General features: G+C 36.2%; 1 long non-coding RNA gene and 1 pseudogene across 1 annotated transcript; both read left to right on the top strand.

Annotated features, from left to right (window-relative positions):
• The first annotated feature begins 12,988 nt into the window (after positions 1 to 12,988).
• LOC147937643 (uncharacterized) lies at positions 12,989 to 14,154 on the top strand. The gene is made up of 3 exons (XR_015565694.1): positions 12,989 to 13,149; positions 13,296 to 13,411; positions 13,990 to 14,154. It is a non-coding gene; the product is annotated as an uncharacterized LOC147937643 (long non-coding RNA).
• A 9,491-nt stretch (positions 14,155 to 23,645) lies between these two features.
• LOC147937642 (F-box/kelch-repeat protein At5g51250 pseudogene) lies at positions 23,646 to 24,462 on the top strand (annotated as a pseudogene).
• The last annotated feature ends 704 nt before the right edge of the window (positions 24,463 to 25,166 follow it).

Here is a 25,166-nt window from a genome sequence, read left to right as displayed (position 1 = left end):
AAAAAAAAAAAAAAAAACAAACCCACAAGTTGTTCACGTTTGGTTTGTTATTACTATTTCTTATTTAGTGTGTATACTACAATCATGCAATGGTCTATATATGGACAAAAATATGCCAAACCTTGATATTTTTTATGTTATATAATTTTTTATGCCAAACCTCGATATGTTTTAAGTTTGAGAGTTCGTAACTGTTACGAATCGAGCACAGATTTACTCAATACTCTTGATCAATCTCTCTAAGACTCTTGCGGAATCACTCGATAAGCTTGAAAGAAACGAAACAAAGAAAAAATTAAGAAACGCGAGACACAAGAATTGTTAACCCAGTTCGACGAGATTGGTATGATCAAGTCTACGTCTGGGGCCGAATCAATCCGGCAAATCCACTAGAAAATAGAAGTATACAGCTCAATGAGCTTACAACAATGGCGGATTCACTCTTTGATTCTCTCTCTCTCACAATACAAAAGATCAAAGAGTAACGAAATGAATGAAGAAGATAAAGATAAGAAACGATTCGTTTCTGTTATAACAGTTAAGACTCCACTGCAGTTAGAGACTCTGACTTTCTCTTCTTCTGATCGGTTTAATCAGCAATCCCAAACCGGAAATAACCGCCTGCTCCAATTACTCATAACCCAGCTAAACCAACCAGATTACTGAAATTGAACCAGAACCAAAACCACAACACTCCACCTTGATTCTATTTCACCCTTTCTATCATGAACCTGCACTCACATGGACCTGACCTTCGGCTGTGACGAACTCCTCGTCTTAGTTGAGCAACTTTAGAAACTCTAAAGCTGCTTCAAACTTTTTCACCGGTATGCCTTTAGTAAGCATATCTGCAGGATTTACGGCAGTGTCGATCTTGAGCACCTCAACATTCCCTTCTTCTACCACATCCCTGATAAAATTGTATTTCACCGCCACATGCTTAGTCTTGCCGTGAAACGTACTGTTCTTGGACAAACAGATAGCCGACTGATAATCGCACCATACCAAAACCTTGTCTTGCTTAAAACCCATATCTTCTAGTAAGCCTTGAATCCACAAAGCTTCCTTTACAGCCTCAGTTAATGCGATGTACTCTGCCTCAGTTGAAGATAACGTAACGATGCTCTGAAGACATGATCTCCAACTTACTGTATTTCCTCCTACAGTAAAAACATAACCTGATGTTGACCTTCTTCTATCAAGATCACCAGCATAATCAGAGTCACTAAAACCCTGAACTCTAAAATCCTTTGCCTTAGTATACACCAATGTCAAATCCTTAGTTCCCTTAAGATATTTCAACAACCACTTGACTGCAATCCAGTGAACCTTCCCTAGTCTACTCATAAAACGACTTAGCAACCCTACCGCCGTAGCTACATCAAACCTAGTTCCCACCATTGCATACATGATGCTACCAATAGCACTAGCATAAGGAGTCTTACTTGTATCAATGCACTCGGCATTACTCTGCACAGACGTTAGCTTGAAATGAGCAGCCAAGGGAACATCAACTGCATCAGCTCCGAACATATTGAACCTTTGAAGCACCTTCTCCACATAATTCGCTTGAGACAGCTTCAGAACTCCATTTTCTCTATCTCTGATTATGTCAATACCCAAAATTCTGCTAGCTGGCCCCATATCCTTCATCTCAAACCTTTGGCTTAAAACCTCCTTGAGCTTCTTTATCTCTGACATATCCTTAGCTGCCAACAACATGTCATCTACATATAATAGAAGATAGACATATTCACCTTTGCTTACTTGCCTCACATAGACACATGAGTCATGTCCACTTCTCGAAAAACCTTGCTCCAATATGAACTCATTAAATTTCCTATTCCACTGTCGCGGTGCTTGTTTTAACCCGTACAGAGACTTCTTGAGAATACATACCTGATATTTACCTTCATTTACCTCATAACCTTCAGGTTGCTCCATGTACAGCGGTTTGTCTAAATCACCATGCAAGAATGCCGTTTTGACATCCATCTGCTCCAACTCTAAGTCACCTTGCACCACAAACGACATCAAGATCCTTATAGAAATATGCTTAACCACAGGAGCAAATACCTCATCATAATCAACTCCCTTTTTCTGAGTGAACCCTCTAGCCACCAGACGTGCCTTGTATCTCTCTGGCTCTACTCCTGGAATCCCAGGCTTCTTCTTGTAAATCCATCTACAACTGATGACCTTCTGATCCTTGGGACGATCAACATTATCCCATGTATGATTCTTCTTCAGAGAGTCCATTTCATCATCCATTCTTGAGTTCCATTTTTCCCATTCTTGACTATCTCTAGCTTCATGGTAACATTGTGGTTCTTCACACTCAATGTCTTCAGCCGCCATGAGAGCAAATGCAAATTGAGCATAGTCCGAAAGCTTAGTAGGAGGTTTAATATTTCTCCTTACTCTGTCTCTGGCCAATTGATAATCTTTCAAACTGCTTCCTGTTGCAGGTAATACTTCTTCAGGCTCAAAGTATTCAGACTCTGTCTCCGTATCACTCAACTCAATTTGCGTAGCTCCACCTTCAACAGAACTCTCTCCATTCTTTTCATCTACCTTGACAACCTCAGTTCTAACCTGATCAACGTTTTCATTCTTTTCAGACTCTTTACTAGACTCGTTGAACTGAGATCTTTGTACACTTTTTCTTCATGAAACACCACATTTCGACTGATAACACATTTCTCTTCCTCGAGAAGCCAAACCTTATAGCCTTTGATTCCTTGTGGATATCCCAGAAAAATTCCTTTTAAAGCTCTCGGTTTGAGCTTCCCTTGATCATGATGAACATATGCCACAAAACCGAACCTTCTAAGATGTCTATACCCTGGCTTTCTATTCAACCACAACTCCTCAGGAACGTTATGATCAATCGCTGATGCAAGAGATCGATTTACTAGATAAGCTGCTGTTGATGCAGCTTCTGCCCAAAAAGATTCTTCTAGACCAGACTCATTTAGTAAACACCTCACCTTCTCCATAAGTGTCTTGTTCATTCTTTCAGCTACTCCATTCTGCTGAGGAGTGTATGTGCAGGTTCTGTGACGTTCAATCCCATGCTTCTTACAATACTCATCGAACTTAGAATTGCAGAACTCTAAGCCGTTATCAGTTCTAAGCACCTTGACCTTCTTCCCTATTTGGTTTTCAACCAAGTCCTTCCAGATGCAAAACTGATCGAATGTCTCATCCTTCGACTTCAGAAACATTAACCAAACCTTCCTTGTTTTATCATATATTATAGACAGAAAATATTGTTTTCCTGAGAGTGATGGGGTTACATTTGGTGAACCCTAGAGATCTGCATGAATATATCCCAAAGCATCTTCAGTATTGTGCCTTCCAACATTGAAACTCAGCTTCTTCGACTTTCCCATTACACAATGCTCACAGAATGCCAATTCCCTAATTTCACTCTTTGACACAAGTCCTTTACCAGTCAATATCTTCATATTATTGAGACTCATATGACCGAGCATACTATGCCACAACTCTGTGTTGTCCTTGCTAGTTTCCGCAAGACAGCTTGAATCAATCGTAGTTTCACCATCAAGTATATAAAGACCATTGTTCAGCTTCCTTGTTAAAGCAGTTCTCCCACTCTTGAAGTATCTTACTCTCCCATCTCCACCTTCATGTCTGTACCCTAGCTTGTCAAGAGTACCTGTGGAAATGAGATTCCTTCTCAAATGTGGAACATACTTAACATTGTTCAACACTTTGATTGATCCACCATGAGTGTTAATACGGATTGATCCTTGTCCTGTAGCTTCCACTGCACGATTGTCACCAAGCAGAATGGTTGTGACTTCTTTCTCCTCAAAACTACTAAACCAGTCCCTTCTTGCCGTCATGTGAGATGTACAACCAGAATCCAGTATCCACAGATTCCTTACCAACTGATTGCTTACTGTCAACGCTTCTGAGAAGACCAATTTCTCTGTGATTACTCCAGCTTCATTCTGCCCTTCGCTTTCTAGCTTCTAGCGAAGCAATCCTTCTTTAGATGACCTTCTTTCTTACAGAACCAGCAAGTCAATTTTGACTTCGAATTAGACCTGCTCCTGCTCCTTCCTTTAGACCCCTTTGGTTGAGCTCTTTCCTGTGGTCGTCCTCTCTCAGTAGTGTACAACACAGCAGCTGAACCTCTTTCATGTTCCCGAGACTCAGCCAACTCTCTCTCTAGTGACTTCGCACAAGAAACAACATCCTGAACTGACAATGTTTTATTTCCATACTTGAGTGTATGCTTCAGCTGACTGTAGCTAAAAGGTAATGAGTTAAGAATCAAGATTGCTTGAACCTCCTCAGAAACCTCAATTTCAAGACTGCTAAGCTCATCTACTATCTTCAAGAAATCATCGACGTTCTGATCAATAGTCTGAGAATCCATCTTAAACGAATAGAGCTTAAGCTGAACATATATTCTATTAGGCAGAGAGGTTTCCATATACAGCTTGTTCAGCAAAGACCACATCTCAGCAGCTGTGACATAGTGATTTACCTTTCGGAGAACCTTATCACCGATGTGATTGATGATAATGTTCTTCGCTTGCTCTGATTGCTCAACCTTCACAGGATCAAGAAGCTCACTAGTTTGTGGTTGATCTATATCATAATCCCCATCCGAAGGTTTCTTAGATTCGTTCTTCGTTAGTGTAATGGTCTTCGTAAGCGATGGATCTAAGATACTGTTCTTTAATCCCAACACACCAAGCTGCGCCATAATCCTGATCTTCCAAAGCGAGAAGTCACTATCGCCATTGAACGCCCTAATCTTAACTCTAGTTGTCATCGCCATCGCTCCGATGTGAAATCCGAAGCTCTGATACCAATTTGTTACGAATCGAGCACAGATTTACTCAATACTCTTGATCAATCTCTCTAAGACTCTTGCGGAATCACTCGATAAGCTTGAAAGAAACGAAACAAAGAAAGAATTAAGAAACACGAGACACAAGAATTGTTAACCCAGTTCGACGGTATGATCAAGTCTACGTCTGGGACCGAATCAATCCGGCAAATCCACTAGTAAAGAGAAGTATACAACTCAATGAGCTTACAACAATGGCGGATTCACTCTTTGACTCTCTCTCTCTCACGATACAAAAGATCAAAGAGTAACAGAATGAATGAAGAAGATAAAGATAAGAAACGATTCGTTTCTGTTATAACAGTCAAGACTCCACTGCAGTTAGAGATTCTGACTTTCTCTTCTTCTGATCGGTTTAATCAACAATCCCAAACCGGAGATAACCGCCTGCTCCAATTACTCATAACCCAGCTAAACCAACCAGATTACTGAAATTGAATCAGAACCAAAACCACAACAGTAACAAAAGTAAGACATGATGAGGAAGGATGGAGGACGATGTTTAACTTTAGTGTGAAAAGAAAAACAAACCCACATTGTAAAAAAAAAAAAAAAAAAAAAAAACAAACCCACAAGTTGTTCACGTTTGGTTTGTTATTACTATTTCTTTATTTAGTGTGTATACTACAATCATGCAATGGTTATATAATGTATGGACAAAAATATGCCAAACCTTTGATAACTTTTATGTTATATAATTTTTTTAACAAAAAAATGTAATGTGATTTATGATAATGTATGAAGAATATTTTTAAATGAACTTATATAATTTATAGTTAGATCATGAAAGATATTCATTATTAAAAATTCGTAACTTAAAAGTCATGAAAAAAAAAAGAGAGAAACTAATTAGACCTTAAACAACTTTGTAAATAAAATTTTAGGTTTTTTTTTGTCTCCATTGTGAGTTTATAGAACAGTGAATCGTCCTGAATCATGATGCCACCAAGTTAACGGATATGTTATTTTTACTTGCATTTTATATAGGCAAAATCTTTAAGAGTTAGCTCTCACAAAAAGCAAACAATTAGAGAGAACACACGAATTAGTAAGTTACCATGATGTTGAAACGACCTCGTTTTCGAGATTATTTTATCGTCACAGGTCAGTTACCTTGTGACAATAATATCGTCACAGGTCAGTTACCTTACGATGCTAATAAATATTTTGTTTGGTCATTAAGAGCCGTTACAATATTTTGGACACGGGGATTATTTTAGATACCATGATCTCTCAGACTCAGTATATATTGAAACTAGTCGATGTCCCCAAAAAGGAAACAAAGTCACCAGCTTCTCTATTCAGGGTTTCTACTTTCTTTATTCTTCCAGTTTCTCCTCTTCTGCTTCTTCATCTCCAGTCAAATCCGCTTACCGAGAGAGGTTCTACGCCACACACATCTTACGCCTATGGAATTCTCTACAAACTGGTCCATTTCTGATCCCTTTATCCATTAATGCTCATCTCACGAGTATATTGGTGGTTTATATGTTGAATTTTTCTTTTGTTTTATTCACTTTATATCCTTATCGTTGAGTTCTTTTCATATTTTTGAAAACGATGTGCTTGCTTGATGAACGAGATGAGAACAATTTAATATACATATCAATTGTTTATACGTTGTCTTATAAAACCCGTTATAAATCCTTAAACAGCCTTATAAACGAGATAAAAACATTTATAAGTTTATTATATAAAAAATATAAAAACGTTTTATATGGTTTTATACAATGTCTTGTAAAAAAACCGATATATAAAATGAAAAAATTTAAATAAGGTTTTATATGGTGTCTTATAAAACCTGTTATAAATACTTAAACAGCCTTATAAAAATAATTATAAAATATAAAAACCCTCTAATAAAATTGTTCAATTAAGGTTTTATAAAGTTTTATACAGTGTTTTATAAAAAAAAAAACCCATAAACCTATAAATTCTAATGAGTTGAATTTTTAGACCCTTATGAATTCATGAGTCAAATGAGTATTGAGTAAACTGGTTCCATAGATAAAATGAGTTGAATTGTAATGGGTTGACGGCTTAACCATTTAATCCACTAATTCTTGTTCAATTGAATTAAACCAACTGTTGACAAAAAAAAAATGAATTAAAACAACTCAAATACTTAAATTACCAATTGAATCATATCATCATTGGGTAATGAGTTTAAAAGAGTTGAATTACCCATTTTGACATCCTACATGTAAACATATATATATATATATATATATATCCATACTTAGTATTTAAAATATTCTATGTTGTATTGTAATTTTTAATGTTCACAAAAGTATTTAAAATTTTAATATTAATTATCTATTTTTAAGATAATTATATTTAAATTAAAAGTAAAAAAATACGTATCCCAAAAATATATAATTATGATTTTCCTAATAAATAAATATACTGGTATGATAGACAATCTAAAATACATCATGCCATTTAACAAAAAGAAAATACATCATGCTGACTAGGCTTGGACAAAATACACAAAACTGGAGATCCATACCAAACCCAACCCAAAGTACCCGAGCCAAATCCAAACCGAACTCTAAGAAATATTTGAACGGCTTAACTGATATCTAATTTCAATTAAACAAAAATGATTCAATACAAATCAAAATTTTCAATTCGCAAAATCAATTTCTCAAAAAAAATTTCCCAAATCGATTTCTAAAAACTTGAAAACTTCTTCTATGAAGATCTTAATCTTCAATTCTGCCTCCAACGATAACTTCACCTGGGTTCTTGAATCTTGTGGCACAGGTGGGTTTCAATATCATCATTTGCTCTTCTTTTGTAAAACCTCTGCTTTGACAATTCACAAGAAATCAAACAGCACTCACAAGTTTTCTGTTTCTGCTGGGTACGGGTATAATTTGTCTCCATACATGTTTTCTCTTCTCTTAAATCATTAGGAAAATTTGTTGAGATCATTAATGATTTCCAAGGACATAGGCAGAAACATGGGTGATTTCATAGATGGCTTTGGCACTGTTACATATATCTTTGATCCATAGGTATATAAGTCAACTCTTTAAGTGTTACCTATTTTTAATTGTTATTTGTTAAGTGTTACATATTTTTAAGTGTTCAGTGTTAAGTGTTACATAGTTTTGTTGTTGAAAGCATGAACATCTCTGTCCTTTAAAGTCGTACTTAGCTTTTTGGTAATGCTTAAATTATCTTTATGCAAAGAAGATAAAAAGTCATTCACATGTATGTCAATGAATGTATTGATGATGATATAGGGACTTTTTAGAGTTTGTATAGCTTATGATCTTTCTAGGCTTACAAATCATTTCTCACCCTCTCCGGCGCCCCTTTCTAGGGAACTTGAGCCCGGTTCGTCACTGAGGACGCTTCTTTCTTGGAATTTAAAATGTTGTCATATGGCTACATTTCTTTCTTGGGATTTAGATCCAAGAATGAAAAAACGTGTCAAAACTACATGTTTTAAATAATTTTTAAATATTTCCAAGATGGTACATAGACTTAATATGAAGCTCATCACCGTTCTAGCAAAGTTTTATGACTTAGAACATCATACTTTTGCTTTTGAGGGAAAAGAATGAGAGTATGTTCTGTGTAGATACCGTACTTGTAGATATTTTATATAATATTGGACTTCCCATTGATGGGCTACATATATTTAATTTAAATTTTGTATTTGATTAAAACCTTTTTTTATTTTTATTTTAAATTTTTATGCTCAATCTGAATTCAGGTATGCGACTATGAGGTTAATATCTATTGCATACAATTATGGAACACGTCCAAGTAATAGAAAAGGAGGCTTGCAGCTTGCTTAATTTATCAAAAGAAAGGACAACCCTTTTTAACCATTGATCTCAAGAAGCTGCAATCCAGATTTGAAAAGATGTCAGATGGAGCAGATGATTTGATGCTTTATCAAAAGGCATATTTTTTCTTTTTGGTGAAGAGTTTGCTTTTTGCGAAAACAATAGAAGGTATATCTCCTGTATCTACAGTTACTTGTAGAATCAGTCAACGACTATGCTTGGGGAACAACGACGTTTGCATTTATTAAGCATGAGCTGGTATAAATGAGGGAAGATCTTACGAAGGGTAGGACCACAAACTTCCCTAGTTTTGGGTATGCTTTGACATTAAGTTCTGAAACCCAGTAGAACAATTTTTTTATCAAAACATTATTAGTCATTTTGTTACATAATACATAATAATGTTTACTAACATTTGTTATTTATTTTTTCATTGTAGATATTTGTTGTGGAGCTATTTTTGTCCTTACACGAAACATTATCTATTGGTTCTCTACCTTCTGGGTTTCCTATGCTTTCGGGGTGGTTAAATCTATTTCCTAAAGAAAATGTTAAGAACATCTTTGTGAATCATTTCTAAACCAAACCTAACAAAATGATGGAAAATCAGGTAATACTTCTTTAAGACTATATAACTGCTTATATATGGTTATGTATTGTTGTTGTAAACCCAATACTTGATTATATATTCACAGGTTACATGACAACCTTATAAATTTTCTAATCGTAACCTTGAATTGCAAGATGAGTATAAAGATCAGGATTTATAAGATCTATTCATGCACAACTTGTACTTCCTTTAATGTCATCGCATATAATTCCAATCATAAGTTCGTCAAGCGGACTGGCGAAGATGTGCACACTTGATGAGATGTCAGATATGAAGATACATCCCAAATTTTCACTTAGCAAGAAAAAAGACAAGAATTGGAGAATAACGAGTTTATATGTCGTTTGTTCTAGCATTGATTCACTTTAGCATATAAACATGTTGTTCTCCAATCATTGTCTTTGTTCTTGCTAAGTGATAGTTTGGGATGTATCTTCATATCTGGCATCTCATCATGTGTGCACACTTCCACTAGTCCTAATTGTTTGAAAAACTTATGAGGGCAATCGTATGCGACGACATTAAATCAAATACAAGTTGTATATGAATAGTTCATATAAGTCTGATCTTTATATTCATAAGGCAAATCAAGGTTACAGTCAGAAATTTTATAAGATTGCCATATAACCTGTGAATATATATAGTCAAATATCGAGTTTATAACAAGAATACATAATCATATATATATATATATACGTAAGCAGTTTATACAGTCCTAAAGAAGTATTACCTAATTTTCAATCATGTTGTGAAACTTGTTTTGGAAATGATTCACAAAGATGTTGTTATCATTTAGATTCAACCACCCCAAAAGCAGAGGAAACCCGGAAGGTAAAAAAATCAATAGATAATGATTTGTGTAAGCAAGAAAATATATCTACTGCAAATATCTACAATGAAAAACTAAAGAAAAAAATGTTAGTACCATTATTATGTATTATGTAACAAAGTGGCTAATAATGTTTTGATAAAATTTTCGTTTTATTGTGTTTCAGACCTAACCATCAAAGCATACCCAAAACTAGGGAAGTCCTACCCTTCGTAAGATATTCCCTCATTGATACCAACTCATGCTTAATGAATGCAAACGTCGCTGCTCCACAAGCATATTTGTTGTCTGATTCTACAAGAAACTGTAGATATAGGAGATATACCTTCTGTTGTTTTTGCAAAAAACAAACTCCCCACCAAAAAGAAAAGATATGCATTTTGATAAGGCATCAAATCATCTGCTCTATCTGGTATCTTTTCAAATCTAGATTGCAGCTTCTTAAGATTGATGGTTAAAGAGATTTGTTCTTTCTTTTGATAAAACAAGCTGCGAGCCTCCTCTTTTGTTACTTGTAAGTGTTTCATAATTGTATGCCTGAAATATTTATCTTCATATCCGGATATCTGAATTCATATTGAATATAAAAATAACCAATAAAAAATTTGTTAATAAAATAGAAAATTCAAATTAAATATTGTAACCCATCAATGGAAAGTCCAATACTATATAAGATATCGAACATACTCTTATTCCTCTCCCCAAAAGCAAAAGCATTATGTTCTAAGTCATAAAACTTTGGTAAAGCGGTGATAAGCTTCATATTAAGTCTATGTAACGTCTTGGAGATACTTGAAAAGTATCTAAAACATGTAGTTTCGACACGGTTTTTGATTCTTGGATCTAAATATATTCCAAGAAATAAATGTAGCCATAGTACACAAACTTTTAAAATTTTGTTTCTGCCCCATCACGCTTGTAGCCATTGTGCCTACAATTTCATTTTTACAGTTAGAAAAATGCATATCGAGAACCTCATAAATCAAGTAAAAATTACTTTTTATAAAACCTTATAAATCAATTTAAAGGGTAGTTATTTGAAAGGTTTGTTAGGACTACCCAATTTATGCTCTGGTAACAATGTTAAATTGGCTGATTATGGTGGAAAGATAGCGGTTTTGTGGGAGGAGGTTTTGCTTTATTATAAACCTTATAGCGGCTATAAGCATATGATTATGTATGCAGAGATTACGCTTGAAAGGCGCGGAAATTGTGAAATTTGGGGAATTTTTGAGTGTTTTGGTGATGTGCTTACAGTTCCTGGAAGATCTGATATTTTGGATAAGGTTTTTGCTGTTACTCTTTGATAAATGCGTCACAAGAATTGAACGTATGTTCTTTTGGGTGCATGCAACTTTTGATGAATGAGTCTATCTCTTGTTTCCCTTCTAATCTTTTGATCCCGGTTAGTTGTTAACTGTTATGCTTATGTTGTGACCAAAAAATGTCTTTGAAGCAGTTAAATAATGTTGCTAAGCTTTTTATATGGTACCTAACCTCGTAAGATATAGTATAAGAATGCTATACAAACCTGTGTGTGGCAAACAAACAAACAAAAACAAATCAGTTGAATCACGTCTCCTCGGTTTTCATTTGGATCCAACTACCATTAGATGATCCAACTCCATATTCTTTCTTTTTACGACTGAAGAAGCCAACAAAATACCTCAAAATCACTCCCAAAACCATCACACTTGCTCCTTCAATGTACCACAAGACTGCAATATCAGATTCAGATCCAAATTTGTCGTATCACTACCGCTAATAACTTCCCCAGATGCCAAAATCTCAACAACATCATGAACTTCTCCGTCGTGGTTTCCCACATACAAAAGAGTGAGTCTTTCCCAAATGCTCGATCATCCTCTACCTTATCGCAGCGTCTCTAATCTTCCTACTTGTAGCGTACATTAGGTCTATGCCCTTGCAACACAACAAACGGTGTCTTGCTCCTATTCACAGACTCCAGATCACTCTTCAAAAAGCTATACTGCTTCCCTCCTCTAAGAAACTCAGTCTCTGTCAAAAAGCTATTAAAAATGCACGACCTTTTTTTCTTGAGTACTCAAGATCATTATTATTCAATGAACATTATTTTGCTGTATAAAAGAAAGAACAAAGGAATGTGTTAACAAAGAAAGAACAATGAACATTATTTTTTGTATTAAACTAATAAATTTTCCATAACACAAGTACAGTTACCTCGTTTAAGTGAGGTGATTATAAAGGCTCTAAACTGAAATTATCACTGTAGAGTTCATACAGATTATCACTGTAATGGACAAAAATATTGCAGAACTTGACATTATCATCTTATAAAACTACAATCATGTTATGGTCTTATAAATATACATAACTTGATATTTTAATTGTTATATAATTATAACAAAAGAATGTAAAGTGAATGTGATTTATTTTTGTGTATGAGTTTTTTTTTTTAAATGAACTTATATAATTATAGTTTATAGTTACACCATGAAAGATATTCATTATTAATAATTTGTAACAGAAAATTCATGAAAAAAAAATACATAGAGACATTAGATCTTAAACAACTTTTGCAAATAAAGTTTAAGTTTTTTTTTTTTTAAAGCTCCACGGTTATCTTATAAAAAAAGTGAATCGTCTCGATGCAATTCACCAAATAAACGGATATGTTATTTTTAGTTACATGAATAAGCAAAATGTGTCAAAGTTCAAAAAGCAAATAATTAGAGAGAGAGAGAGAGAGAGAACACACGAATTAGTAAATTACCATGGCGATGAAACGACAGCGTTTGACGATGGAAGCTAATATTTTGTTCGGTCATTAGAAAGAGCCGTTACAACACTTTGGACGCGTGGATTTGTTTAGAAAAAACTATATCTCTCTCTCTCTGTATATGATTCCAATTAGGGTTTTTGATTCGTCCAATCTCTCTCTGCTCTTCTGCTTCTTTCATCTCCGGTCAAATCCGTTTACTCAGAGGGGTTCTACGCCACCGCATCATACACCGACGGAATTCTCAACAAAAAGGTCCGTTTCTGATCTCTTCTATCCATCGCTCATCTCACGATTGTAGGGTTTTTTTTTTTTTTTTTGTTTTGAATGTCATAAGAATCTGGTGAATCTTATTCAATTTGTATCCTTACCGTTGATTGGGTATTTTCTCTAATCTTAAGGTCTTCGATTCTTCTTGTCTCTGATCCTCGACCTCGGCTTCTCCATCTCCGATCAAATCCGCTTTACCAGAGAGGTTCTATGGATCTGATTTGTCGCGGAAGTCTTCTACTAGCAGGTCATGAGAACTTTCTTTTCTTATCTCTTCAATTCCTAATCTCACGAGTTTATGGTGGTTCTTATAATATTTTTGGAAACGATGTGCTTGCTTCATGAACGAGATGAGACAAATTTCAACATACATTTCAATTGTTTATTGTGGACTACTTGGATCTGTATTGATTATGTAACTTGATTTTGTGACTATAATGGTAAAGAATTGTTAGCCTTTTTCACAACATATGTGTTTGTTTTGTTTAGGTTCTGATTAGGATTTTTTGGTGTTACCAAAAAGAGTACGAGTTACATAGATCCATTGCTAATCTTAGTTTTACTTCGACATATAAATTGATTCAGTAACACTTGATTTTGAGATTATTATGTCAGAAAGTTATTTTTTTTTTACAATATATTTGTTTTTTTCTTGTGTATGTGTGTTATGCATCTTTTGGTCGTGATATAGCTGGACAATGGTTTTTAGTCTAGTTTAGTATTGTCGTGAACTTAAGTTGTTATGCTGAAACTGACTAATGGCTCATTCCTGAGATAGATATGGCTCAGTAATCTGATGATATCTTTTATTTAACATATGAACAGGCTGTTGGACCATACAACCCTCTGAAACCAAGGGAGCAAAGCAAATGGAAAAGGTTAGATTTGGTGTTGCCTATTCTAATGTTGGGACATGAATAAGAAATGGGTTGATGATGGTTAGTGCATCAAATGAGGTAATTTAAATTACCTCTTTACAAGTCCCGTGTTGCCTATTCAAATGCCTCGGCTTGGTATTAGACTTTTCTTATGATGAGTCTACAAATCAGAGATGGAATGATGGTGGTGCGTGAGTGAGAAAATCTGTCCTGTGTTGCCTATTCAAATGCCTCGGCTCGGTATTAGACTCTTCTTATGATGAGTCTACAAATCAGAGATGGAATGATGGTTAGTGCATGTGAGAAACTCTGTCTCTTGTTGCCTTTTCAAATGCCTCCGCTTGGGTTTGAGACTCTTGTTATGATGAGTCTGAAAAATATTAATGGATTGATGGTAATGCATGAAATGAGGTAATTTAAATTACCTCTTTACCAGTCCCTTAATGCTTATTCAAATGCCTCGGCTTGGTTTGAGACTCTTCTTATGATGAGTCTACAAATCAAAAGTGGAATGATGGTGGTGCGTGAGTGAGAAACTCTGTCCTGTGTTGCCTATTCAAATGCCTCGGCTCGGTATTAGACTCTTCTTATGATGAGTCTACAAATGGAATGATGGTTAGTGCATGTGAGAAACTATGTCTCTTGTTGCCTTTTCAAATGCCTCGGCTTGGGTTTGAGACTCTTGTTATGATGAGTCTGAAAAATATAAATGGATTGATGGTAGTGCATGAAATGAGGTAATTTAAATTACCTCTTTACCAGTCCCTTATTGCTTATTCAAATGCCTCGGCTTGGTTTGAGACTCTTCTTATGATGAGTCTACAAATCAAAAGTGGGATGATGGTGGTGCGTGAGTGAGAAACTCTGTCCTGTGTTGCCTATTCAAATGCCTCGGCTCAGTATAAGACTCTTCTTATGATGAGTCTACAAATGGAATGATGGTTAGTACATGTGAGAAACTCTGACTCTTGTTGCCTTTTCAAATGCCTCGGCTTGGGTTTGAGACTCTTGTTATGATGAGTCTGAAATATAGAAATGGATTGATGGTAGTGCATGAAATGAGGTAATTTAAATTACCTCTTTACCAGTCCCTTATTGCTTACTCAAATGCCTCGGCTTGGTTTGAGACTCTTCTTATGATGAGTCTACAAATCAAAAGTGGGATGATGGTGGTGCCTGAGTGAGAAACTCTGTCCTGTGTTGCCTATTCAAATGCCTCGGCTTGGTATTAGACTCTTCTTATGATGAGTCTACAAATCAGAGATGGAATGATGGTTAGTGCATGTGAGAAACTCTGTCTCTTGTTGCCTTTTCAAATGCCTCGGCTTGGGTTTGAGACTCTTGTTATGATTAGTCTGAAAAATAGAAATGGATTGATGGTAGTGCATGAAATGAGGTAATTTAAATTACCTCTTTACCAGTCCCTTATTGCTTATTCAAATGCCTCGGCTTGGTTTGAGACTCTTTTTATGATGAGTCTACAAATAAAAAGTGGAATGATGGTGGTGCGTCAGTGAGAAACTCTGTTCCGTGTTGCCTTTCAAATGCTTCGGCTCTGGTCTAAGACTCTTATTATGAGTCTGAAAGAAATGGATCGATGGTAGTGCATGAAATGAGGTACCTCTTTACAAGTCCCTTCAAATGCCTCTGCTCAGGTATTAGACTCTTCTTATGATGAGTCTACCAATTAGAAGTGGAATGATGGTGGTGCGTGAGTGATAACTCTGTTCCGTGTTGCCTTTCAAATGCCTCGGCTCGGGTTTAAGACTCTTATTATGATGATGGGTCTGCAAAATAGAAATGTATTGATGGTAGTGCATGAAATGAGGTAATTTAAATTACCTCTTCATCAGTCCCGTGTTGCCTATTCAAATGCCTCGGTTCGGTTTTAGATTCTTCTTATGATCAGTCTATAAATCAGAGAAGGAATGATGGTGGTGCAGTGAGTGAAAAACTTTGTCCCGTGTTGCCTTTCAAATGCCTCGGCTCTGGTCTAAGAGTCTTGTTATGATGACTCTGAAAATTAGAAATGGGTTGACAATGATGAGTCTGTAAAGATGGAATGATGGTAGTGCATGAGTGAGAAACTCTGTCCCGTGTTGCCTTTTAAATGCCTCGACTCAGGTCTAAGACTTGTTATGATGAGTCTGTAAATCTGAGATGGAATGATGGTAGTGCATGAGTGAGATACTCTGTGTCCCGTGTTGCCTTTTATATGCCTCGACTCAGGTCTAACACTTGTTATGATGAGTCTGAAAATCAGAAATGGATTGATGGTAGTGCATGAAATGAGTTAATTTAAATTACCTCTTTACCAGTCCCGTGTTGCCTATTCAAATGCCTCGGTTCGGTTTTAGATTCTTCTTATGATGAGTCTATAAATCAGAGAAGGAATGATGGTGGTGCAATGAGTGAAAACCTTTGTCCCGTGTTGCCTATTCAAATGCCTCGGTTCGGTTTTAGATTCTTCTTATGATGAGTCTATAAATCAGAGAAGGAATGATGGTGGTGCAATGAGTGAAAACCTTTGTCCCGTGTTGTCTTTCAAATGCCTCGGCTCTGGTCTAAGACTTGTTATGATGAGTCTGAAAATCAGAAATGGATTGATGGTAGTGCATGAGTGAGAAACTCTGTCCCGTGTTGCCTTTTAAATGCCTCGACTCAGGTCTAAGACTTGTTATGATGAGTCTGTAAATCTGAGATGGAATGATGGTAGTGCATGAGTGAGATACTCTGTGTCCCGTGTTGCCTTTCATATGCCTCGACTCAGGTCTAAGACTTGTTATGATGAGTCTGAAAATCAGAAATGGATTGATGGTAGTGCATGAAATGAGGTAATTTAAATTACCTCTTTACCAGTCCCGTGTTGCCTATTCAAATGCCTCGGTTCGGTTTTAGATTCTTCTTATGATGAGTCTATAAATCAGAGAAGGAATGATGGTGGTGCAATGAGTGAAAACCTTTGTCCCGTGTTGTCTTTCAAATGCCTCGGCTCTGGTCTAAGACTTGTTATGATGAGTCTGAAAATCAGAAATGGATTGATGGTAGTGCATGAGTGAGAAACTCTGTCCCGTGTTGCCTTTTAAATAAATGCCTCGACTCAGGTTTAAGACTTGTTATGATGAGTCTGAAAATCTGAGATGGAATGATGGTAGTGCATGAGTGAGAAACTCTGTCCAGTGTTGCCTTTCAAATGCCTCGACTCAGGTCTAAGACTTGTTATGATGAGTCTGTAAATCTGAGATGGAATGATGGTAGTGCATGAGTGAGAAACTCTGTCCCGTGTTGCCTTTTAAATGCCTCGTTATGATGAGTCTGAAAATCAGAAATGGATTGATGGTAGTGCATGAAATGAGGTAATTTAAATTACCTCTTTACCAGTTTCGTATTGCCTATTCAAATGCCTCGGCTCGGTTTGAGACACTTCTTACTTGATGATGGGTCTGTAAATCAGAAGTGGAATGATGGTGGTGCGTGAGTGAGAAACTCTCTTCCATGTTGCCTTTCAAATGCCTCGACATGGATTTAGATTCTTCTTCCGATGGGTATGAAATTTTGTCACCTGTTATTTCCTTAACACCAGGTAATGATGTAATTAATTAATTGTTTGGTATTGCATTGTAGAATATTAGAAGTTGAATAGTAAATTATATAACAATGTTTACAACAATATTTGTTTTCAATGGCTATTATTGATATTTTCACTTTTGCAGGGTGGTAGCTACGGATCTGGATATATTTTTTGTCAGGTTGGTTGATAGTGATGATGTTTCAGCAGATATTAGTTAGTTGTATTCGTTGAGAATCTTATATAGTATTTTAACTCACCTGATTATATGCGTTAATCAGGATATTACTTCTGCAATGGATTTGGAGCTTGAAAGAGATCAGTTGGTTTTAAGCACATTTGAGAATATCAGAAGTAAGCATTTCTTTCTGATCTCTCTCTTCCTTTCATACGTTTGTTTCTGTCAATGGTTTCTTTCCAAAATCCATAGCCAATACAGATTAGTTTCTGGTCCCATTGTATAATAGTACGCAGGGAAGAAGAAAAATAATAGAGTTGTTACGAAGCAAATTGTTATGTATCCTTACCGTCTATTTGAGGCACATACCTCAGCAAAAAAGGATTGTAAAGGATTAATTACTGTTCTTGAATATTACAGGTTTGAGCAAATAAGAATTACAAGCAATTCTTCCTCAGGTTGGTTGATTGATACTGATCATAATGATCAATTTGGTTGTTGTATGTATCTCAGAGAAGAAACTAATTGGTGTGTTGAGTGAAATTCTTAGCTTACTACTAAAATAAGAACGTCAACTGATTATATTGCTGACTCTATTTTATTGCAACACGACCAGGTGATGTGACATTTGATGAGGTATTGAACTCTACTGATTTTTATAAAAAGCAAAATCAATAGATCTAAGATCAGATATAAGAATACGTTTGCAAGCTGGTTATTGTGTGTTCTTTTTTTTCAATCAATGGGTTAGATTTTTATCGAGAAAGCTTAGTCAATTTGAAACTGAAACTTGCTTGCTTGCAGAACACAAGGGTCGAGCTATATACATAAGGTATAAAACAAAACTGAGATGTCATCTCTTTGTTTTTGTAGCATTTTACTTTCTCAGGTCTTTATAGGAAGACATGATATAAGCATTGCTTATGCTTCTAGATGAATTAACTCTCCTATATAATCGGAGATATCTTTTTGTTTTGCCCTTAGAATTAAAAGGGAGCTAAAAACTCCCAATATACCTGATTTGGTTTGGTCAGAGTCTTCAAATGTTCTAAGAAATGGGAATATTGGAGACTCTGAGCTACACTGCGAATGGCCCTAGAAACAACAAACATGGACACACTATTTTCTTCTTTTTATCAATTTGACATTGAAAACGTTTTCATCCAAAAGTCATTGAGCTTCTTTTGCATAAACTTGGGATGATGATTCAAGATAGTCAACTTGGTCGTGAAATATTTTTCTATCTAGCCAATAACTGGTTTTCGTATTGGATTTTTTACAAATAGTTTTTAACATGAAAGTTTCTCAAAAGATGTTTTTGATTGTTAAAAAGTAAAAATTAAATTGAAAAATGTCGACAGGGAAATATTTGCAAATAGTTTTTAACATGAAATTTTCTCAAAAAAAGTATTTTATTCTGTTAAAAAGTAAGAATCAAATTGAAAAATGTCAACAGAGTAATATTTGGGAGATTAATATATTCTTGATTTTTTTCAAAGTGGATGTTGAATACTCAATTAAGTTTGGTTTTTCAACAATTACTAATTTATTTTTGGTTAAACATATATACTGATTGGTTTAGTTCAATTTTAGCTTAATTTAAATGAAAACCGGATGAATTTTCAAGTTTATAGTACGTTGGTTTAAAACGTTTTAATTTTAGGTTAAGTCAAACCTTGATTTTGACTTTGACTAGACCCAGGTTCATTCATCATATTCATTATTCAGTGTTTAAAGAATATGAAACCGTTTAGATATGATGTCTGGTTCAAATGTCTTGTAAATTGAGTGCAACATTTGGTACTGTTAATGGACGTATTTGCATAGTGATCATTTGACCCGAATCGGGTCACCCGATGGTGTGTTTAGTCTAAGGAAAACTATAGTAGTTTAAGAAAATACGAATTCATATTGTTTAGTAATCGAATCGAATATTGAAGGTACATTGATATTAAAATGTTTTCTTCACCATTGCTTGCTTTGTAATTTTAACTAATCTAATTCACATGATGAACATAACAACAACAACAACAAAAACGTTCTTTATTACTTGGATCCAACTCCAGTTTCTTTCTTTCCACGACTAAAAAACCCGATAACATACCCCAAAATCACTCCCAAAAGCATCACAGTTGCTTTGTCTGCAAGATCATAAACCAAATAACAAGATGAACAGGGAAGCCATATTTCTTTATTTCTTTCATATATATGTTTGTTTATGTCGATAGTTTTTTTCCAAAGCCATAACCAATACTATAGTTTATGGTCCCATTATACAAAAATACTCAAGAGAAGAAAATAAATAGTAGAGTTGTTACAAAGAAAATTGTAATGTAATGATTAACTCAGCAAAAAAGTATTGTAGAGGATTAATTATTGTTCTTGAATTTGACAGGTTTGAGCAATTCTTCCTCAGGTTGGATGATGGATATTGATCATATATAATGATTAATTTGGTTGTTGTATTATCCCTGAGAAGAAACTAATTGGTGTGTTGAGTGAAATTCTTAGCTTATATACTAAAACAAGAACGTCAACTGATTATATTGCTGACTCTATTTCATTGCAACACGACCAGGTGATGTGACATTTGATGAGGTATTGAACTCTACTGATTTTTAAGTGATAGGTTTACAAAAAGGAAAATCAAGACTCTTGAGGTTTACAAAAAGGAAAATCAATTGGTCTAAGATCATGTATAAGAATATGTTTGCAAGCCGGTTATTGTCATAAATCATAATGCACTAGAAACAACAAACATGATCACATTATTTTTTTGGGATCATCGAGTTCGCCCTAGCCTCCTTCTTCTCTCTGGCACAACCCCCGAAATCTGCTCCCCCGGCGGCGTCGAACCCGATCGGCGCCGCTGGGCCTTGTTTTCTTCTTCTCCGTGGCTTCCTCTTCCTCTGTAGTATATTTGCTCTCAGTGTCAGACCTCCCGGAGATATGTTGAGATTTCAGATCTCATCTCCGCCGCTATTTCAGCTTCAACCATCGAGTCCTCACCGCTTTGGTTTTGCTCGAGAGACCCATCAGTGTCCCTCTAGACTCGGTCTCCGTCTATTTCACCACCCCCTTAAGCCGTCAAATATCGCACCTTACCGCTCCTTGGATACAAATCTCACCAAGTACGGAAGCTCTGTTTTGACGCCGGCACCGGTGAATCGTCTGACGAAGAAAACCGCCTCTTTGGTGACTTCTGCTTCTCTCTCGGTAATCCTCTGTCCTAGGTCTAGTCCCCAATCTTATTCTCAAACCCTGGAAGATAGTTTGCATTGGATAAACTATAGATATAAATCATCCTTGACCTGGAATTGCCTTAGACCCCATGATCTTAATTGCATATTTAGACCAAACCGCCTAGTATCTTTGTGTCCTGCTTGGTCAAGTCGAGTTACACTCGGTAGCAGACCATTAGATACTTCGATTGTGGTTGTATCCCCCTTGTGTCAAGGCTGTTTATTTAGTTTGGTTTGGAAGCTTGCAATGCATCGCTTTGATAATGATGTTGATCCGCCATTTGGTTTATCTGTATTGCTGGTTCTCCCTGATCCTTTACCCTATCTATTATCATTAACCCAACTGTTCCAGCGTCAACTTGTAACTAGGTCCAGTCTGAATTCCACTCTTCCCCTTTCTAGTCATTGGTTGCTTAGATTAAGAATACCACTAGGCCGAAGACTACTAGTGAACCTTAATCTGCATCCTTTGCTTCATTGGCCCAAGAGTCTATTAAGAACCCTGTTACTAGAATCAATTAAGGATGACACTCTAGAAGGAGACAGTTTAGGGAAGCTTGGCATTATGATCCCACCTCTAAAGAGTGGGGGTTACCGAGGCTTTACCAACTCTCCACTTACACCTTGCCTATTCTCAAAGACCTTTAAACTGCTAATCAACTACTTCTTGAAGTTCCCTCACATTAGCTTGAAGACTAGTGGCATTATGACCCTCACTCCAAGGAGGAGTGGTTACCACAACCTCTTTAAGTACTCTTCTAGCAACCTTGGACCAACAACTACATGTGTAGTAACCGGTCTTCAGAGCCATAACACCCCTGCTCGATCTCTTGGCAACTCAGCTCTGCCAATTTCACCTCCGCCCAGTCTTCGAAGTTTCAAGACAGTGGCTCCCTGCTCCTTTGACTTGCTCAAGGAGTCTGCATCGGTTTGTCTTGATCTCACAAGCTCCATATTGCTCCTAAGCAAGTGGTCCACAGCTCTCAAGCTTTTCATATCGATTGTCTCTATCTACCCCTGTATTTTTATTGCTCTATGCTTTGTTCTAGTTTACCTTGTGTTGTACTTTAAACTATCTATTTGAATGGAATGAAAGCATCTCTTTGATCAAAAAAAAAAAAAAAAAAAAAAAAAGATCACAATATTTTTTCGTCAATTTGACTTCGAAAAAGTTTTGTTCTAAAAATCATTGCTTAAGCTTAGCGATGATTCAAGGTACACAACTTGGTCGTGTGAAGGCCTGAAACCACTGTGATGAACCAACCATCATATTTTTGAATTTTTCTATCTACCCATTAACTGTTTTCGTATTGAAGATTTTCACAAATAGTTTCGACATGAAAGTTTCTCAAAAAAGAAAGTTTTGGATTGTTAAAAAGTAAAAATCAAATTGAAAAAAAATCAACAGGGGGAAATATTTGCTAATAGTTAACATGAAATTTCTTAAAAAGGTGTTAATTAATGAATGTATCTCCATAATCAAAGCTATATGAATTCGTCTTTTCTTAAACAACTAGCTAGTTCCTTAGAATAAACACTTGGATCATCATGCATGTAAAATGATCACTATGAAGTAAAAAGGTACACTGATATTAAAATGTTTTCTTCACCATTCCTTGCTTTGTAAATTTAATTAATGTAATTCACATAATGAACATAACAACAACAACGTTTTACACTTGGATCCAACTCCAGATTCTTTCTTTCCACCACTAAACCCCCATAAAATACCCCAAAATCGCTCCCAAAACCATCACATTTGCTCCTCCATTGTACCGCAAGACTGCAAGATCGATCAGATACCCAATTACAAGATAAAGAGGGTTTCCTTGCCAACGTTCACCACAAGTGTTGTTTCCATTAGGACAAAACCCGTAAAACAAACGTCACAGTACGTACTATTCTTTAATAGAAATGGTTTTAAATGCCCAATCATCTTCTGTCTTTTTCCAACATCTCTGATCTTCTTACTTGTAGTGTAACGTAGGTCTATGCCCTTGTACAACAACAAACGGTGTCTTGTTCCTATTAAAAGCCTTGATGTTCTGATCTTGGAAGCTTTAGGTTTATATATATTTTTTCTGTTCGTTTGCTCTGTCACAGAGCCTCTGTATCTACTTACTCTCTACCTTTCGTCGATAAAACGTTGCTCTTCCTCTTTATCTTTTTCTGTGTATATGCTTTAGGTTTTGCGTGAGTTGTGTGAGACGTATGTTAAAAGACATTTTTTTTGGATATCAGAGACTCCCATGAGATGTTGGACCAAGAGCAACAATCTTTTACTAACTTTAAACATCATTGAGGAGAAATTTGGAAAGTAAACGATGATAACTTGAAGAAGAAGTAAATGGAAACTTCTTTTTTTTTTTCATTCTGGCATTTTCTATGAACCAACCCCTTATTTTTCGTGGCTTTTATTGGAAATAAAATTTGTCATATGTAGCCAGCCACTTATTTTTTCTTACCCAAATTTTGTCACATATGTACATAAATTCTAGGGTGTTCTAAATTCTACTTATAAACCGCCGCAAAAAATAAAGATCAAGCAAAAAGCTAACCTTACAATACGGCTGTCTCGTTAATATCGTCAATGCATGTCACCACCGGAAAAGAATATGAAGATGAAGAAGAAGAAGCCGTCGCCGAGGCTGCAATCGATTCCAAATCCTTCACTTCCTCATGATTTGCTGTTGAGCATCGTTGCACGCGTCTCAAGAGTGTACTATCCGATTCTATATCTCGTCTCCAAGAGCTTTAGATCTCTCCTAGCTTCACCAGAGCTATACAAGACCTGGTCACTCTTAGGCTGCACCGAGAGTTGTCTCTATGTGTGGTCACAGTCTGGTACGAACACTAGCTGGTTAACCCTCTGTCGGAAACCTGGTCAAACCCTAACCAATGACACGACTAAGAGTAAGGAGAACTCAAGTGGGTATGTTTTGTCTAGAGTCCCAATCCTACATTCTCCTCCTTTGCGGCTTTGCGCCTCTCGAGTCTCGTGGCGGTTGGTTCTAATATCTATAACATTGCTGGATCGAGCAACCAAAAGCCCTCCTCTAGCGTCTGGATTTTGGATTGTCGGTCTCACACGTGGCACGAGGCACCAAGCTTGCGGGAGGGGCTACGTATGATTTCTGCTAGTGTCCTTGATCGAAAGATATACGTGGCAGGAAGTTTCAGAGATGGTGATTCCAAGTCCATGAAGAACTCGTTCGAGGTGTTCGACACTGAAACACAAATTTGGGATCGTGCGACTATCACTTGCAGCAAGGCAAATTTGGTAATATCATATTTATTTGGAATACTTTGTGTTCTTTTGAGGGAAAAACGGCCAATTCCCCCATGAACTTAGTTGCTTTATCGTATTCCTACCCGAAATTTTTTGTTGAAAAAAAGGTAAACAAAGGAGTCGAACTGGCGACCTCAACGTAGTGACGTACTCAACTAAATACCAAATTGCTACAAGAGCTCTCATTGTAAAACGAAACCTAACTATATATATAATCTCGTGTTTCTTCTTCCTCATCAACAATTGAAAGCAGGAGACAGATCTGAACAAACAAAACCATGTCATTGATGACTTAGGGGGTGTTATTCAACCTTGTATTTTAATGGAGTTGGGTGTATTTCAAAATCCAGCGTTATTCAATTAGGTATTCTAAAAAATACAATAAAATTTGGTGTTATTGGATTAAACATTTGTTGGATGATTTTAAAGCACTTGTAAAATTGTTGTTATTCTATTTCCAATGGATTTTGTTTCACTTTAGATTTTAACGTAATTTACATCCAAAACAGGAACAAACACAATCCTAACAATTTTTGAAGTATTTCATCTCTCAGACTTCTCATGAGTATCTCATCGACTCATGCTAAGCGGAGAAACCGCCGCCGGAGCTCACCCTGAAACCGCCGTCCTTACAATGTCAAGGATCTGTAAGGAAGCAGAGGACTTCCTTGATTACGACACAATGCACAGTCTATGTTTCCTTGCCGTTGTCCCCTATTGAAAGCTTAGCCGCTTCAGCTGTTTCGACGGATAGGAGTCTATGTGCGGCTGCGATTGTGGTTCCCACCAAGGGAGGTTACACGGTGGAGATTGTGGCGAAATACAGGCCGAGCGTTCCGATTCTATC

The sequence above is a fragment of the Camelina sativa genome, chromosome 9 (assembly GCF_030686135.1).
Source record: "Camelina sativa cultivar CO46 ecotype springtype chromosome 9, ASM3068613v1".
Lineage (NCBI taxonomy): Eukaryota > Viridiplantae > Streptophyta > Magnoliopsida > Brassicales > Brassicaceae > Camelina > Camelina sativa.
Note: the sequence above shows the minus strand (reverse complement) of the source record. Positions and strands in the feature narration are given on the sequence as shown.